The sequence below is a fragment of the Mobula hypostoma genome, chromosome 11 (genome assembly GCF_963921235.1).
Source record: "Mobula hypostoma chromosome 11, sMobHyp1.1, whole genome shotgun sequence".
Classification (NCBI taxonomy): Eukaryota; Metazoa; Chordata; class Chondrichthyes; order Myliobatiformes; family Myliobatidae; genus Mobula; species Mobula hypostoma.
The window spans coordinates 1,306,951-1,324,316 of record NC_086107.1 but is presented as its reverse complement, the minus strand read 5'-3'; the positions used below and the strand labels follow the sequence as shown (position 1 = coordinate 1,324,316).

The 17,366-nt window shown below is 47.3% G+C and overlaps 1 long non-coding RNA gene across 2 annotated transcripts; it reads right to left on the bottom strand.

Annotated features, from left to right (window-relative positions):
- Positions 1–5,862: 5,862 nt before the first annotated feature.
- On the bottom strand, positions 5,863–16,925 carry LOC134353544 (uncharacterized). 2 transcript variants are annotated; one of them, XR_010019638.1, is made up of 4 exons: positions 16,792–16,925; positions 9,765–9,883; positions 8,176–8,289; positions 5,863–8,080 (listed from the first exon to the last, which is right to left on the bottom strand). It is a non-coding gene; the product is annotated as an uncharacterized LOC134353544 (long non-coding RNA). The 2 variants fall into 2 exon arrangements; XR_010019637.1 differs by lacking the exon at positions 16,792–16,925 and adding an exon at positions 14,297–14,613.
- Positions 16,926–17,366: the final 441 nt, after the last annotated feature.

Below are 17,366 nucleotides of genomic sequence, written 5' to 3'. Positions count from 1 at the left end.
CATAGTTTGCATTAACAACTGTGCTGGGGACAACCCAAAGTGTCACCACTCATTCCGGTGCCAGCAAAGTACGTCCACACCGCCCGACAGAAGACAGCAAGCCCCATTCCGCCCACCCGCCCACACACACGTACTGTCCTCCAACCTCACGTCAGGCCGTCTCTGCTTCTGCAGACTTGCAGAAATTGGGCCTTCAACTTTCCCAGTGAGTTATTGTTGATTTCACAGTTGTCAGGAATGGTGGAGTAGACTCGATGGGACAAAAACCCTGATTCTGCTCCCATGTCTCATGGTCAGACCCTGCAGTAGAAAAATGCGGGTCTGTTCTTACCTTCCTCATCGTTCGTACCCCGCCTTGCGCTCTCGACCTGTTCAGTCAGTTTGAGTTGGTTTGTGCAGGTCAGGTACACCCACATGTCCCAGAGACACTGACCTCCAATGGGGCAGGTGGTGTTTAAACCTACCTAACACCGGGACAAGAGGTTGCTCGCAATGTTCTTTAGGATAGAAATTTTTCACTCCCCCTTCCCCCATTCCCCACTCTGGCCTCTCACCTCTTCTCATCTGCCTATCACCTCCCCCCCCCCCCGGTGCCCCGACTCCTTCCCTTTCCCCTATGGTCCACTCTCCTCTCCTATCAGATTCCTTCATCTCCAGCCCTTTCATCTTTCCCACCTATCACCTCCCAGCTCCTTACTCCACCCCCACCCTCAACCATCTGGAGTTTCAGCAACAGCATAACAGCATCGATTGCTCCCCTTGCTCTCGAGCCCCCTGTTATCATCGCTCTGCCAGTTTTCACCCTTCCCCCTTTACACTCAGAGCCAAACATGGGGCCACTGACCTGGCTACTAGTGCTGACCTCTGACCAGAATGAATTCCATGACGGGACTTTCTGCTAACTCCCTGCCCTGCCCCACCCCACCCCTTTGCCAAATTCCTCTAGCTCATGGGATGAGTCTAACTGTCTCCAGGATGCCAGTATTGTGGATGTGACTAAGTCACTGGAGACACCAGAAGAGTTGGTGGATATGAAAGTCTTTATTCATCATGCAAATGGACATCCTCTTGAAGACCCTCTTGGTAGAGTGCCTCAAACTGAAAGTACATCACATTTTTATACCCTTCAGGTCAAGGTGACTCAATACAATCTCAATAGTTACAATAAAATCTTTTTCTGCAATACGTGCCTTCCTTTGAAGTGAAATATTTACAGTGAAAGCACACTATAAGACACATCTGAAGATTCAAATGCCTTTTGTTGGACAAAGTAATTCACACATATGGTCTAAAAGCGCCTGAGGATGGACAGCCAGATGCCCAAGGTTAGTGTTGTGAGGGCCAACTCTATAAATCTCCCAACTATTGATAGACCAGCTATTTGATATGCTAGGTGATAATTTCAGTTTGGTCTGCAAACTTCCTTCAATTTCTTCTGATAGTGCAAAATACTTGAGCTGTAGTTGCCTGGCTTGCTGCAGGCCAATTAACATAACCCCATTGTTTTTTGCTGCATCTCTTAAGCAGCCAACCCCATGCTGTGCACTGTTATGGTTTGTAACTCCAAAACATTAAAACTAATTGAAAGCAAAACAAGGAACCAGGAGATAAACACGTGTACTTTGTTTTTACTTTTGTGAGGATGTGATGGTGTAATGATGTATGCCATTTACATACTTTTACATATACCCTGCAGTGCATTATGTAAACAACAAAGAATACACACACATTTCTCAAGAAGAGCAGCGTGAGCTGCCTCAACGACTATTGGACTATTGTCCAATGATGCTCACAAAGGAGAAGATGGCGACGTGACGCAGCTCGCAGCAGCCACTCCGGTGATGAATTTCTGTTATCTGTCAAGTAGGGTGCCGTGCACAATTCTGATTTGATGGAGGCAGACATGAGAGCTCGGAGGAACATCTGGTGAACCTTCTGAAATGCCTGTTTTGCTGCCGCTGCTACTGTGTGATCCAGAATCTCTGGAGGGGAAGGACCCGAGTCCTCAACTTTGCTTGTTGCTCGGCGGCCGGGGCCGGGGTCAAAGCAGAGATGGTGCTCGGTGTCAGAGGGCTGGTCGGAGGCTCGAAGTTTTCGGACGGACTCAGAGTCCACTGCGGTCAAGTGTTTCCAGGGTGCTGCATCGGCAAGTTTGCGGCGCTTGGAGGTTCATGGCGGGGAGAGTTTCTCCTTTCTACCGTCTGCGTGAGATGATGAGGCTATCAGAACTTCAGACTTTTTTTTACCGTGCCCATGGTCTGCTCTTTATCAAATTACGGTATTGCTTTGCACTGTTGTAACTATATGTTATAATTATGTGGTTTTTGTCAGTTTTAGCCTTGGTCTGTCCTGTGTTTTTGTGATATCATACTGGAGGAACATTGTATCATTTCTTAATGCATGCATTTCTAAATGACAATAAACGAGGACTGAGTGTCCTCATAATCTAATCTAATCTAATTTACGATGATGAAATGCTTTGAGATGTTGGTCATGGCCAGAATCAACACCTGTCTCAGAAAGGACCTGGACCCACTGTAATTTGCCTATCACCACAATATATCTGCAACAGACATGATCTCTACAGCTCTCCACACAGCCTCAGATCACCTGAACAATGTCAGGACTCTGTATATTGACAATAGCATTTAACACCATCATTCCTATAGTTCTGATTGAAAAGAACTCAGGCCTCTGTACCTCCCTCTGCGACTGGATTCTCAATTTCCTAACCAGAAGACCACAATCTGTGCAGATTGGAAATTGCATCTCTAGCTCACCAACAGTCAACACTGGTGCACCTCAGGGGTGTGTGCTTAGCCCACTGCTCTACTCTCTCTACACCCATGACTGTGTGGCTAGGCATAGCTCAAATACCATCTATAAATTTGCTGATGATACAATCACTGTTGGTAGAATCTCAGGTGGTGACAACAGGGTGTACAGGAGCGAGATATGCCAAATAGTGGAATGGTGCCAAAGCAACAACCTGGCACTCAACGTCAGTAAGATGAAAGAGCTGATTGTGGACTTCAGGAAGGGTAAGATGAAGGAGCACATACCAATCCTCATAGAGGGATCAGAAGTGGAGACAGCGAATAGTTTCAAGTTCCTGGGTGTCAAGCTCTGAGGATCTAACCTGGACACAACATATTGATGCAGCCATAAAGAAGGCAAGACAGCAGCTATATTTCATTAGGAGTTTGAGGAGATTTGGTTTGTCAATCAAAACACTCAAAGACTTCTACAAACGTACCATGGAGAGTATTTTGACTGGCTGCATCACTGTCTGGTATGGTGGTGGGGGCTACTGCAGATGATTAAAATAAGCTGCAAAAACTTGTAACATTAGTCTGCTCGATCATGGGTACCAGCCTCCAAATTATCCAAGACATCTTCATGGAGCGGTGTCTCGGGAAAGTAGTCTCCATCTTTAAGGAGATGCCCTTTTCACACAATCACCATCGGGAAGGAAGTTCAGAACTCTGAAGGCACACACTCAGTGATTCAGGAACAGCTTCTTCCCCTCTGCCATCCAATTTCTAAATCGACATTGAACCCATGAACACTACCTCACTACTTTTTTATTTCTGTTATACACACTCTTCTAAATTGTGACAAAAGAAGTCCACAACATAGTGAATTTTAAATTGTCCCATTCATTGCTGTGGAGGGTTTCTTACTCTTGAGGGATAACGTCTTTCCTGAGAAGGGGAGGTCACTCTGCTTGGCAGGTGAGATTTGTGGCTGTGAAACAATGTCAGGTTTCAGGGTGGTGGTTGTAGGAGTCGACTCTGAGACCTGCAGAAAGTGCTTCCGATAGCGGTAGGCAACCTGCTTCTCTAACAATTGACTTTGCTCTCCTCAACTGATCAATGTGTCATCAGACACAATCTCCACGGTGTAGAGAGTGGTCTGGCTTTGTCCTTCATCTTTCCAAGTACCCACTCACACTTTTGATCACTTCTGTTGTCCTTCACAGGGAATGCTTGTCCAGGCATGAAACATTGAACCACCTCGCCCTAAGAGCCTTCAATTTGTCTCAGCTGTTGGTCCTGCATACTCCTTCTGAGACTGGGACTGAGGAGATCCAAATGTGAGTGCAAGGGACGACTCAGGAACAGCATGGCTGGTCAGTTGTTGATTGTGCTACATTGATGTATGAGAAGCTTCTGGTTCAGTGTCAGTGATCTTTAGACTCTAGACAAACTTTTCTGTCAAGCTATTTGTAGCTGAGTGGTGCAGTGGTACTATGTCTTATTCCGTTCATTTTCAGGAATAACCGAAACTGTTCCACAATAAACTGTGGTCCATTGTCACTGACTCAGTGTTCTGGAACACTAGACCTTGCAAAAAAGATTCTCAACACATCAGCATTGTACGTGAGGGTGTAGTGAAGGATATTGGGGTCACTTCTGGCCACTTTGTAGCTGCATTCATTACTATCAAGAAATTTGTGCCCATGAATGGTCTGGCAAAATCCACAAGAATCCTCTGCAAGGGCAATGAGGGCCATTTCCAGGGATGGAGAGCCGCTGCTCTTGGCACCTTCTGGGTGTGTTGGCATCCTGAACAGAGCACGGCAAGCTGCCCGATCTACAGGCCATCAGATAAACCTTCCAGCCAACACTTTCATTTTGGCCATGCCTAGCTCTTCGAACACTTGAGCTGTCAGCCTGGATGGTACAACAACTCTCAATCCCCACATAAGGCAAACCCCGTCAAGGGCAAGTTCATCTCAGTGCTGGTAAAAATGGGGGATGTGCAATTTCTGCTGCACATTCCAGCCATTCTGGGTGGCCATGTAGACCTGAGACAATGATGGTTTTTTTCTGGTTTCCCTTTGGATAGGAAGCCTTCTGATTTGCATTAGGGAGAATACATCAAGAAGAGTGTCCTCTTTTGTAAATTTTTCATGTATTTCCTTTCCCAAGGGTAAATGGGACAATCCATTTGGGCAATGTTATGGTAGTCATGGGAGATTTTAACATGGAGGTCGATTGGGAAAATCAGGTTGGTAATGGATCTCAAAAGAGTGAGTTGGTTGAATGCCTAAGAGATGGCTTTTTAGAGCAGTTTGTTGTTGAGCCTACTAGGGGATTAGCTACACACATCAAAGTTGCTGGTGAACACAGCAGGCCAGGTAGCATCTCTAGGAAGAGGTACAGTCGATGAAGTCCTGACGAAGGGTCTCGGCCTGAAACGTCGACTGTACCTCTTCCTAGAGATGCTGCGTGGCCTGCTGCGTTCACCAGCAACTTTGATGTGTGTTGCTTGAATTTCCAGCATTTGCAGAATTCCTGTTGTTAGGAGATTAGCTATACTGGATTGGGTGTTATGTAATGAACGGGAGGCGATTAGGGAGCTTAGTTAAAAAGAACCCTTAGGAACCAGTGATCACAATATGATTTGAGTTCAACTTGAAATTTGATAGGGAGAAAGTAAAGTCTGATGTCACAGTATTTCAGTGGAGTAAGGGAATTTACAGTTATATGAGAGAGGAGGTGGCCAAAGTAAACTGGAAGGAGCTGCTGGCAGGGAAGTCAGCAGAGCAGCAATGACCTGAGTTTCCAGGAAAAATGAGGAAGGTGCAGGCCATGTGTATTCCAAAAATGAAGGAATACTCAAATGGTAAAATAGTACAACCGTGGCTGACAAGGGAAGTCAAAGCTGTTGTAAAAGCAAAAGAGAGGGCATACAACAAAGCAAAAATTACTGGGAAGATAGAGGATTGGGAAGTTTTTAAAAACCTTCTGAGAGCAACTAAAAAAATCCTTAGAAGGGAAAAGAAATATGAAGGCAAACTAGCAAACAATATCAAAGTGGATAGTAAAAGTTTAATCAAGTACGTAAAAAATAAAAGAGAAATGAGAGTGGATATAGGACTGCTAGAAAATGAGGTGGGGCATAATAACAGGAGACAAGGAGATGGCAGATGAACTAAATGAGTATTTTGCGTTAGTCTTCACTGTGGAAGACACTAGCAGTGTGCCAGATGTTGTAGTGGGTGAAGGAAGGGAAGTGGGTGCAGTTACTGTTACAAGAGAGAAGGTGCTCAAAAAGCTGAAAGACCTGAAGGTACATAAGTCACCTGGACCAGATGAGCTGCACCCTAGGGTTCTGAATGAGGTCGTGGTAGAGATACAAAGACATCAGAAATGATCTTTCAAAATAATTGGACTCTGGCATGGTGCCAAAGGACTGGAAAATTGCAAATGTCACTCCACTCTTTAAGAATAGGGGGGAGGCAGCAGAAAGGAAATTATAGACCAGTTAGCCTGACCACAGTGGTTCAGGAGATGTTGGAGTCAATTGTCAAGGATGAGGTGATGAGTCAATTGCTAAGGATGAGTTTACGGAGTACTTGGTGACACAGAACAAAATAGTACAAAGTCAGCATGGTTTCCTTCAGGGGAAATCCTGCCTGATGAACCTGTTGGAATTCTTTGAGGAGATAACAAGTAGGATAGATAAAGGGGATGCAGTGGATGTTGTGTGTTTGGACTTTCAGAAGGCCTTTGACAAGGTGCCACACATGAGGCTGCTTACCAAATTAAGAGTCCATGTTATTACAGGAAAGTTACTAACATGGTTAGAGCATTGGCTGATTGTTAGGAGGCAGCGAGTGGGAATAAAAGGATCCTTTTCCGGTTGGCTGCCAGTGACTAGTGGTGTTCCGCAGGGATCGGTGTTGGGACCGCTTCTTTTTATGCTGTATATAAACGATTTAGATGATGGAATAGATGGCTTTGTTGCCAAGTTTGCAGATGATTCGAAGATTGGTGGAGGGGCAGGTAGTGTTGAGGAAACAAGTAGGATGCAGAAGGACTTAGATTAGGAGAATGGGCGAGAAAGTGGCAAATGAAATAGAATGTTGGAAAATGCATGGTCATGCACTTTGGTAGTAGAAATAGCAGTGTGGACAATTTTCTAAACGGGGAGAAAATCCAGAAATCTGAGATGCAAAGGGACTTGGAAGTCCTTGTGCAGAACACTCTAAAGGTTAACTTGCAGGTCGAGTCGGTGGTGAGGAAGGCAAATGCCATGTTAGCATTCATTTTAAGAGGTCTAGAATACAAGAGCAGGGATGTAGTGCTGAGGCTTTGTGAGGCACTGGTGAGGCCTCACCTTGAGTATTGTGAACAGTTTTGGGCCCCTCATCTTAGAAAAGATGTGCTGGCATTGGAGAGGGTCCAGAGGAAGTTCATAAAGATGATTCCAGCAATGAAAGGGTTATCATACGATGAACGTTTGATGGCTCTGGGTCTGTACTTGCTGGAATTCAGGATGAGGGGGGAATCTCATTGAAACCTTTCAAATGTTGAAAGGCCGAGACAGAGTAGATGTGGAAAGGATGTTTCCCATGGTGGGGGAGTCTAGGACAAGAGGGCACAGCCTCAGGATAGAGGGGTGCCCTTTCAAAACAGAGATGCGGAGAAATTTCTTTTGTCAGAGGTGGTGAATTTGTGGAAATTTTTGCCACATACAGCTGTGGAGGCCAGGTCGTTGGGTGTATTTAAGGCAGAAATTGATAGGTTCTTGATTGGACATGGCATCAAAGGTTACGGGGAGAAGGTCATTGTCATAGTCATACTTTATTGATCCCGGGAGAAATTGGATTTTCGTTACAGTTGCTCCATAAATAACAACTAGTAATAAAACCATAAATAGTTAAATAGTAATATGTAAATTATGCCAGGAAATAAGTCCAGGACCAGCCTATTGGCTCAGGGTGTCTGACCCTCCAAGGGAGGAGTTGTAAAGTTTGATGGCCACAGGCAGGAATGACTTCCTATGACGCTCTGTGCTGCATCTCGGTAGAATGAGTCTCTGGCTGAATGTACTCCTGTGCCCACCCAGTACATTATGTAGTGGATGGGAGACATTGACCAAGATGGCATGCAACTTAGACAGCATCCTCTTTTCAGACACCACCGTGAGAGAGTCCAGTTCCATCCCCACAACATCACTGGCCTTACGAATGAGTTTGTTGATCCTGTTGGTGTCTGCTACCCTCAGCCTGCTGCCCCAGCACACAACAGCAAACATGACGGCACTGGCCACTACCACAGGTCGGGAACTGGAGGAGAAAAAAAGGATCAGACATGATTAAGTGGCGGAGCAGACTCAACGGGCCAGATGGCCTAATTCTGTTCCTATGTCTTATGGTCTAACCCATCAGCATTTCCATGGTTAGTCGTCCTCTTGAATTCAATCTTGCATTTGTGTCCTCCAAGAAACAGAGCCCATCTCTTCTCTCTGTGCTGCTGATATTAGTGGAACACCCTTCTGTGGATTGAAAATGGACACTAGTGGTTGATGATCAGTAATGAGGGTAAACTCTCCCCCCATACAAGCACTGGTCAAAATGTTCTCCACCCCAACCCAGACTCAAAGCCTCTCTGTTAACTTGTGCGTTATTTTTCTAGGCAGCAGTAAGGGAACGTGATGCAAAGGCTATCAGGCGTTCACTACCATCACACATAACACGTGACATGACTGCACCTACACCATAAGGAGAGGCAACGCAGGCAAGCTTCACTGGAGTACAGTGTCTGACGTCACCACTTCCTTTGCCTTTCGCAAAGCCACCTCACACTGCTTCGTCCATTACCATTTCTTCCCAATCTGCTGTAATCAGCTGAAGGGATGGAGCAAAGTGACCAGGCTTAGCAGGAACCTGTTATAGTAATTGACAAAAAAGGATCACAACATCCTTTGGCTTTGGGGCATCTTCAATATTCTCAGCATTCTTGTGCGTCAATGGGTTGACCACAGTAAGCGATGCTTGGTTTAAAGCATTCATACTTGTGTTGTGCTCTGAGCTCACCATCTTCTAATCTTTTTAACACTATCTTGAGGTTTTGGAGATGCTCCTTGTCATCCTTACCAGAAACAAACTACCAAAATTGTCAGTGACCTGAAGCTCACCACTGATACCAACTGAGTCTCGGTTCTGATTCTTCCAGATCTAAGTGCTGCCTTCAACACAATTGACTACAACATTTTCCTAGATCACCTTGAGAATTGGGTTGGCCTCTCTGGTTCTGCCTCTAATCATTTTTGTTGATAGTTCCATTAATATTTTTGTCTGTTTTGGAGACCAGTTTTCTAAGAGATACAATGTGCCTTTTGGCATTGCTCAGGGAAGCTGTCTTAGTCCCCTACTCTTCTCCTTATACCTGTTCCTCTTCAGAGACATCATTAGAGAGCATAAACTTGACTTCCACGGTTATGTAGATGACACACAATTGTAAATGGCAGTTGAGCCTGATGATAATAACACTCTAACTTCTCTGGCTTCTGATATAGCTGCAATAAGCAAATGGATTAGCAATAATTTCCAAAGCCAAACGAAAATAAAACTGAAATACTTCTGGATGGTCCCAAAACCAAAAGAAATAAAGTGCTTGATAACTTGGGACCCTTGGCTCCCCTTGAAAAATCAGAAGTAACTAGCCTGGATGTTATCCTTGACTCAGATGAGAATTTTAATTCCCACAGAAAGAAAGTGACCAGGGTAGCATTTCTACACTTAAGAAATCTTGCAAAGTTGTGTCTGTTTCTGTCACATAATGAGGCTGAAAAACTAATTCACACCTCTATATGGAATAGTCTAGATTTCTGCAATGAACCGTTTACTGTCCTTCTAAAGGAATCTATTGAGGAACTTCAACTCATTCACACGCTGCACTAGACTTCTAACTCCAGTCCTCTCTACTCTGTATTGGCTTCTTTCAGAATTGATTTTAAAGTTCACTTACTTGTTTTTAAAGCTTTCGATGGTCTAGGACAGGAGTACATCCCAGAATCGTTTTTGTTTTGTAATCCTGCTCCAGCTCTCAGGTCTTCTTCTGCACGTCTCTTAAATTTAAACGATTTCCTTTAAATGATAATTGGCAAGTCAGCTTTTTTGAACTCAATGCCTAAATCTATAACGGATGCAGACACAGTTGACACTTTTAAACACCAGCTCAGAAACCATTTATTTAACCAACATCTTTTTGTCTTTTATTTTTATTTTTTATTTTATTTTCATGTTTGGACTTTTATCCCATCGTAAAGCACTTTGAACCAGATCATCTGTATGAAAAGTGTTCTATAAATAAAGTTATTATTATATAAAATGAATGGTCGGAAGGGATGTTGTGTACGATACTGATTTAGAGATACAGTGGGAACAGGCTCTTCCAGCCCACTGAGCCGTATTGTCCACACACCCACTGTTTAACCCTCGCCTAATCACAGGACAATTTACAATGACCAACTAACCTACCAACTGCCACATCTTTGGACTGTGGGAAGAGACCTACGTGGTTACAGGGAGAACATACGAACTCCTTACAGACACTAACTGATACGTCAACATGGTAGACAAAGTCAGGTGTATGCATGACTCTGTGAGGTCTACCCCGATGGAGGGCATAGTGAAGGTAGACAATTGTAAACTCTTCCCTTCAGTACTACAGGGTATGTGTTCAATATATATGAGGTTGAAGACGATAAGACATAGGAGCAGGATAAGGCCATTCAGCCCTCCACTCTGCTCCGCTATCCCATCGCGGCTGATTTATTATCCCTCTCAATCCCATTCTCCGGCCTTTTCCCCCTAACTTTTGACACCCTGACTAATTGAGAACCTATCAATCTCTGTTTTAAATTTACCCAATAACTTGGCCTCCATAGCCGCCTGTAGCAATGAATTCCAGAGAGTCACCACACTCTGGGGGTGATCCCTCCTCATCTCTGTTCAAAATGGACATCCCTCTATTCCGAGGCTTTACTCTACTTTACTTTAATGTCGCCAAACAATTGATACCAGAGCGTACAATCATCACAGCGATATTTGATCCTGCGCTTCGCGCTCCCTGGATTACAAATTGATAGTAAATAGTAAAAATTTAAATTATAAACCATAAATAGAAAATAGAAAAGGGAAAGTAAGGTAGTGCAAACAAAACTAGCTGTGCCCACTGGTCTGAGAATCACCTACAAGAGGAAACATCCATTCCACATCCACTCTGTCCAGCCCTTTCAATATTCAGCAGTTTTCACTGAGATCTCCCCTCCGTTCTTCTAAACTCCAGTGAGTACATCAATTACTCCTCACTGTTCTTTATCAACTACAGCTCACCATTCAACGCCAACATCCCTCTTTTCTCTCTTTATGGCTTTTCAGCTGCCTTCTGTGGTTTTTAAAAGTCCACGAATCCTCTAACTTCTCACTCATTTTTGCTCTATTACGTGCCTTCTCTTTTGCTTTTACATTGACTTTTACTTCCCTGCCAGCCACGGTTGTGTCATCTTGCCTTTAGAATACTTCTTCAACTTCGGGATGTATATTTCCTGGGCCGTCCGAACTGCTTCCAGATACTCCAGCCAGTCTTGTTCTGCCGCCATTCCACGTGCATTGAAAAATACAGCGAAATGCATAGTTTGTGTTAAGGATGCGCTGGGGCAGCCAGCACATGTCGCCACACTTCCAGTGCCAAAATAGCGTGTCCAGATCTTACTGACCCTAACCAGTATGTCTTTGGACTGTCCACAGAGCACCCAGAGAAACCGACACAGTCAAAAGCGGGGTGTGCAAGCTCCTTACAGACACCTCCCCTAGGTAAAGCCCTACGCTCAATGGAACTTTACTATAACTGATCATCACAATAACTTGTCCTAATCATGTCCAGATCCCAACAGAAGAATTAAAAAAATACCAAGAGGCAGTCAGGGTTATTGATAAGACTAAATTATCCCAGAGAGCCTGAGCTAAAGGTGAGAAGATTGCCAGTGGCTGAGGTAGTGCAGGTAACACTCCCTGCTGCTGTCACCTCAATAGCGAGCACAGAATGATCTCAAAACTCAAATGAACTCGAGGTCTCAGTGAACATAACCAGGAAATTCCAGCAAAGCTCTGGTGTGAGAATGGAACCTACAGCGTCTGGTTTTCATGTGTTACACTGATCATCGAGGTAATGACCTGACTGAGCCAGCAAGTGTTTCTGAGTCAGACTGCTCGACACACTAACAGAACAATGTGGCTCCATTGTGATTTGACTACAATCAGTCCCACCTCCCTCTTCACCTTATTTTTATTTAGAGATTCAGCAGGGGTAACATTCCCTTCCGTCCCAATGAGCCCACACCGCACAATTAGAGCCACGTGATCAATTAACCTACTAACTGGTGGGAGGAACCTGGAGCACCCAGGGGAAACCCACCCATTCACCGGGAGTATGTATAAACTCCTTACAGACTATGGAGAGAACCAGACCCTGATCACCGGCATTGTAAAGCGTTGTGATAACCCTGCTGCTCTTCTTTCCTCACAGCCCTGTAAATGACAAGTATTCATTACCCAGTTTAAAGCCCCGTTCCTTCCTTTTCACAGCCGACCACAACAGCTTACTGTGCGATAACATTGCTCTCCTTTTGCTCCAATTCCTGTGCCAAACCCCCATTCACCCCCCTTCCTGTTGTTAATTCAATCACCCATATTCCCCTAACCCAGCACTCCTTCTTACTCCTTGGCTCAGTGCGTCCAAAAGACCGTAAGGCTAGGAGCAAAGTTTAGCCATTCAGCCGATCTAGTCTGCTCCACCGTTCCACCATGGCTGATTTATTTTCCCTCTCAACCCCATCCTCCTGCCTTCTCCCCATAACCTTTGACCCCCTGACTAATCCAGAACCCGTCACCCTCCACTTTAAATATACTCAATGACTTGGCCTCCACAGCTGCCTGCAGCAATGAATTCCACAGAGTCACCACTTTCAGGCTAAAGAAATTCCTCCTCATCTCTGTTCTAAAGGCATGAGTATCATCACTAAGCATCCCGTCTGGTCCTGGACTCGCCCTCTATAACAAACATCCTCTTTGGGGTCTTTGTCAGTCTGATGGCATTGATTGGTCATTACTGCTGACTTCAATATGATGTCCGAAGCCCCTGGATAATCAACATAATGCTGAGTGGCAGGGGCTTCCCCAGTACACCCACCACTCTGATATCAGCAAAACCATGGGAGTGCACCTGTATTTCACAATCTCTCTCTTCCTGCACCATTTTCCATTGCCTTCTTCCAAACTGAATCGCATCAGCTTCATGCACCACCTGTCTGTGTCTTTCACTGGTCAGCCACGTCTCTACTCTGCATGTGCCCACACACACACTCTCAGACCCGCACACCATCCACACTGAAACACACATACACACACTTCCACCCATGCTCACTCTCTCTCACACTAACATATTTGCATATGCTCTCACAGGCATACACATTCATACTCAGACACATATTCAAACACATTTGCACATACTCTCTCTCACACACACACAAACTCACACAAACACACACATTCATTTTCTCACAAATACACTGTCTCATACATAAAACACATTTGCACACCTCTTAAAGACACAGGCACACACTCATACACACAAACACACTTGCACATACTAACACAGACACACACTCACTCTCTCTCACACAGACACATTTGCACACGCTCTCATACAGACACACACTCATTGACACACATACACGCACACACACACATTCCCTGAACAAGAGCTGGGTGTTGTTGCAGTCCTTCCTGCGGAAGTTTCCGGATGTTGTTTTAAGCTGTGACCTCTGGCTGAACTTCAGCTATCGAGCGATTCCACTCAGAGTCAGAATCAGGTTTAATATCATTTCCACACTCTACATGGTGAAATGTGTTGTTTTGTGGCAGCAGTACATTGCAATATATACTAAAAACTATAAATTACAATAAGAAACATACATTTAAAAAATTAAGTATGCAGTGCAAAAAGAGAGAAAAACCCAGTGAGGGTTTAACGTCCATTCACAAATCTGAAGGTGAAGGGGAAGAAGCTGTTCCTTAAACATTGAATGTGTATCTTCAGGCTCCTGTACCTCCTCCCTGATGGTAGCAATGAGAAGAGGGCATGTCCTGGGTGATGGGGGTCCTTAATGACGGATGCTGCCTTTCTGAGGCATCGCCTGTTGAAGATGTCCTCGATGCTGGGGAGGCTGGTGCCCATGATGGAACTGGCTGAGCTTACATCTTTCTGCAGCTTTTTCTGATCCTGCGCAGTAGCCCCCCCCCCCAATTCCAGATGATAATGTAGCTAGTTAGAATGCTGTCCATGGTACACCTGTAAAACTTTGAGAGTGTCTTTAGTGACATAAAACATCTGCTAATGAAATACAGCTGCTGTTGTAGCTTTGTAACCTCATCAATATGTTGGACCCAGGACAGATCCTCAGAGATGTTGACAACCAGCAACTTCAAGCTGCTTACCTTTTCCATTTCTGATCCCTCCATGAGGACTGGTGTGTGATCCCTCAATTTCCCCTTCCTGAAGCCCACGACCAACTCCTTGATTTCACTCTAGAGATCCAGAGGGTCCAGTCGACATGGAGCTGCTCCCTGACGCTGAGCCTGGGGTGGGATGCAGCTGCCCCGCTGTGTCTGAGATCTCCATTCCCTCAGACATTGCCCCTGCCCAGTGCTTAATGTTCTCGCACCACCCTACGGAGCAGATCACCCATCCTCCACTGCCAGTGCCCTCTGGGGGGGTCCCACCAGGGGAATAAACTGCCTCATGGACACACACCCCTCCCCCTCCTTCTCCTCTTCCCTCTGCCTCCCCCTCCCCCTCCATTCAGGTGTTGCTTCAGGCCCACTGAACGTTACACAGTAAACTGTGGGTCAGTGTCTGACATGGCCCCCGCACCCCCACCCTCTCATTCCTTCCCCAAGTCTACTCCATTCCCTCACTCCCCTCCCATCTTCCAGCTGCTGTCCTGAGAGCCGGTTCGCCGCTGTCACACGCACAGTGGGCTTCATGTTAACGCAGTGTGTGTGGGGCAGTGGCCGACCTACCCCCATGTTCATAACATCATCCTCCATAACACCCTCCCCCTCGCACACTGCCCTCCCTCTCTTGCTTCATGTTCATCCATTTCCCCACCCGTCCCCTCCGTTCACTCCCCCACTGTCCGCTCTCCCCACACCTGATCTCCCTCTCCCATTCACAACACCCCGTGTCCAACCCTACCTGGCCACTCCACCCATAGCACCACACGGCATAGGAGCAGAATTAGGCCATTTGGTCTATCAAGTCTGCCCCACCATTCAGTCACAACTGATTTATTATCCTTCTCAACCCCATTCTCCTGACTTCTCCCCGTTTGGTGGTTTTACCCACCTCCTGCCCTGTCTTCCCTCACCACACCCTCACTCTGTCCTATCCCCTCTGCCCTCACCCTTTCCCTTCCTGTGCTACCTCACCCCTAGCCATTTCACTCTCCTTCACCCCTCCCCCTTTCCTCCCTCCTCCTCTCTTTCCTGCCTCCTTCCCTCCCCCTCTTTCCTCCCTCATTCCCTCCCCCTCTCTTTCCTCCCTCCTTCCCCTCTCTTTCCTCCCTCCTTCCCTCCCCCCACTCTCTTCTCTCTACCCACATCTCTTCCTTACCCCTTCCTTCTCTCTCATCTCTCCCTCCCTCTCTCTCACTCACTCTCTATATCTCTCCCTCTTCCACTCTCTCTCTCTCTGCCCTCTCCCCCCCCCACACTCTCTCCATCTCCCCCTTTCACTCCTCACTTACTCGCGGTTTCACTTTCTCTCTCCCTCATAGTCCCGCCCTATCCCCAGCTGTCAGTGACTGGCAAGTGGCTGCACCAATCAGCACGCGGATTCCCGGTACCTTCCACTCAGCACGTAGCATCTGGGGTAGCACCACCCACGGGACAGGGAGGGAGGGGGAGGAGGGAGAGAGGGGAGGGGCAGGAGGGGAGATAGGGAGGGGGAGGAGGGGAGGGAGATAGGGGAGGGGAGGGAGAGAGGGAGGGAGAGGAGAGGGGAGGGGAGAGGGGGAGGGAAAGAGGGGAGGGGAGAGGGGGAGGGGAGGGGAGAGGGGGAGGGGAGGGGAGGGGAGAGGGGGAGGGAGGGGCAGGAGGGGAGATAGGGAGGGGGAGGAGGGGAGGGAGATAGGGAGGGGAGGGAGATAGGGGGAGGAGGGGAGATAGGGAGGGGCAGGAGGGGAGAGGGGGAGAGAGAGAGGGGCAGGAGGGGAGATAGGGAGGGGCAGGAGGGGAGAGGGGAGGGGAGGGAGAGAGGAGAGGGGAGGGGAGGAGGGGAGGGAGAGAGGGTGGGGAGGGGGAGATAGGGAGGGGGAGGAGGGTAGAATGGTAGTGAATGGGAGGAGGGGTATGAGAGGGAAAGAAGAGAACGGGAGTGACAGGGGAAAGATAGAGATGGGGACAGGAGGGTAAGATGGGGGAGAGGGGATAGGGAAGAGGAGGATAGAGGGAGGGGAGTGGGAGTGAGATAGAGGAGGGGGATAGTGAGATAGTGGAGAGATTGTGAACCTCCCTCAGTGTCCCTAACCCGCTGTCTGGTCCTCCCTCAGTATCACCCCTCCGTCAGTACTAGCCCTTCCCCTGTGACCCTCTGTCAGTACCACCCGTCCTGGTGTGACCCTCCCTCAGTACCACCCCTCCCGGGGTGACCCTCTGTCTGTACCCCCCCCTCCGGTGTGACTCTCCGTCAGTACCACCCCTCCTGGAGTGACCCTCTGACCCTCTGTCTGTACCCCCCACATGGTGTGACCCTCCCTCAGTACCACCCCTCCCGGGGTGACTCTCCCTCAGTACTCCCCCTCCCGGGGTGACTCTCCCTCGGTACCACCCCTCCCGGGGTGACCCTCCCTCAGTACCCCCCCTCCCGGGGTGACTCTCCCTCAGTGCTAACATTGAGTAGTGAGGTGCTGTACGTAGCTGCAGGCACCTACCTCCCCTCTGCCTTTGGTACCCTCACTCATTTAGCGTTGAGCTTCATACAGAATTCTGTGAGGTTTTGTCTCGGGACGGACGATCCATGGACTGACCACTCCAATTCAAGCAACAGACATTCCCCTGTTTCTTCCGCAATCCCAGGCTTTCCCTGACACTTAAATTTTTTTTAATTTAGAGATACAGCACGGAACAGCCTCTTCCGGCCCGCTGAGCTGCACCGCCCAGCAACCCAGCACTTAACCCTAGCCTAAACACGGGACAGTTCACAACAAACACCTCACCCACCGAGCATACGCCTTCGGACTGTGGGAGGACACCTACACATTCCACAGGGCGGACGCACAATCTCTTTACAGAGGACACTGGTATTGAACCCTGAGCTGTCATAGCATCACACTAACTGCTGCACTACTGTGGCACCCGTCTGCGGTTGTTGAAGGGTTGTGTCAGGCAGAGCTCCTCTCCGGTGCCTGCGGTTTCTTTTCGCCATCGTTCTCCGGACAAGGATGCTCAGCTCCCGGTCTCTGTGGTTCCGCCCTGAATGGCCACCCCCACGCCCGAGTCCACTGGG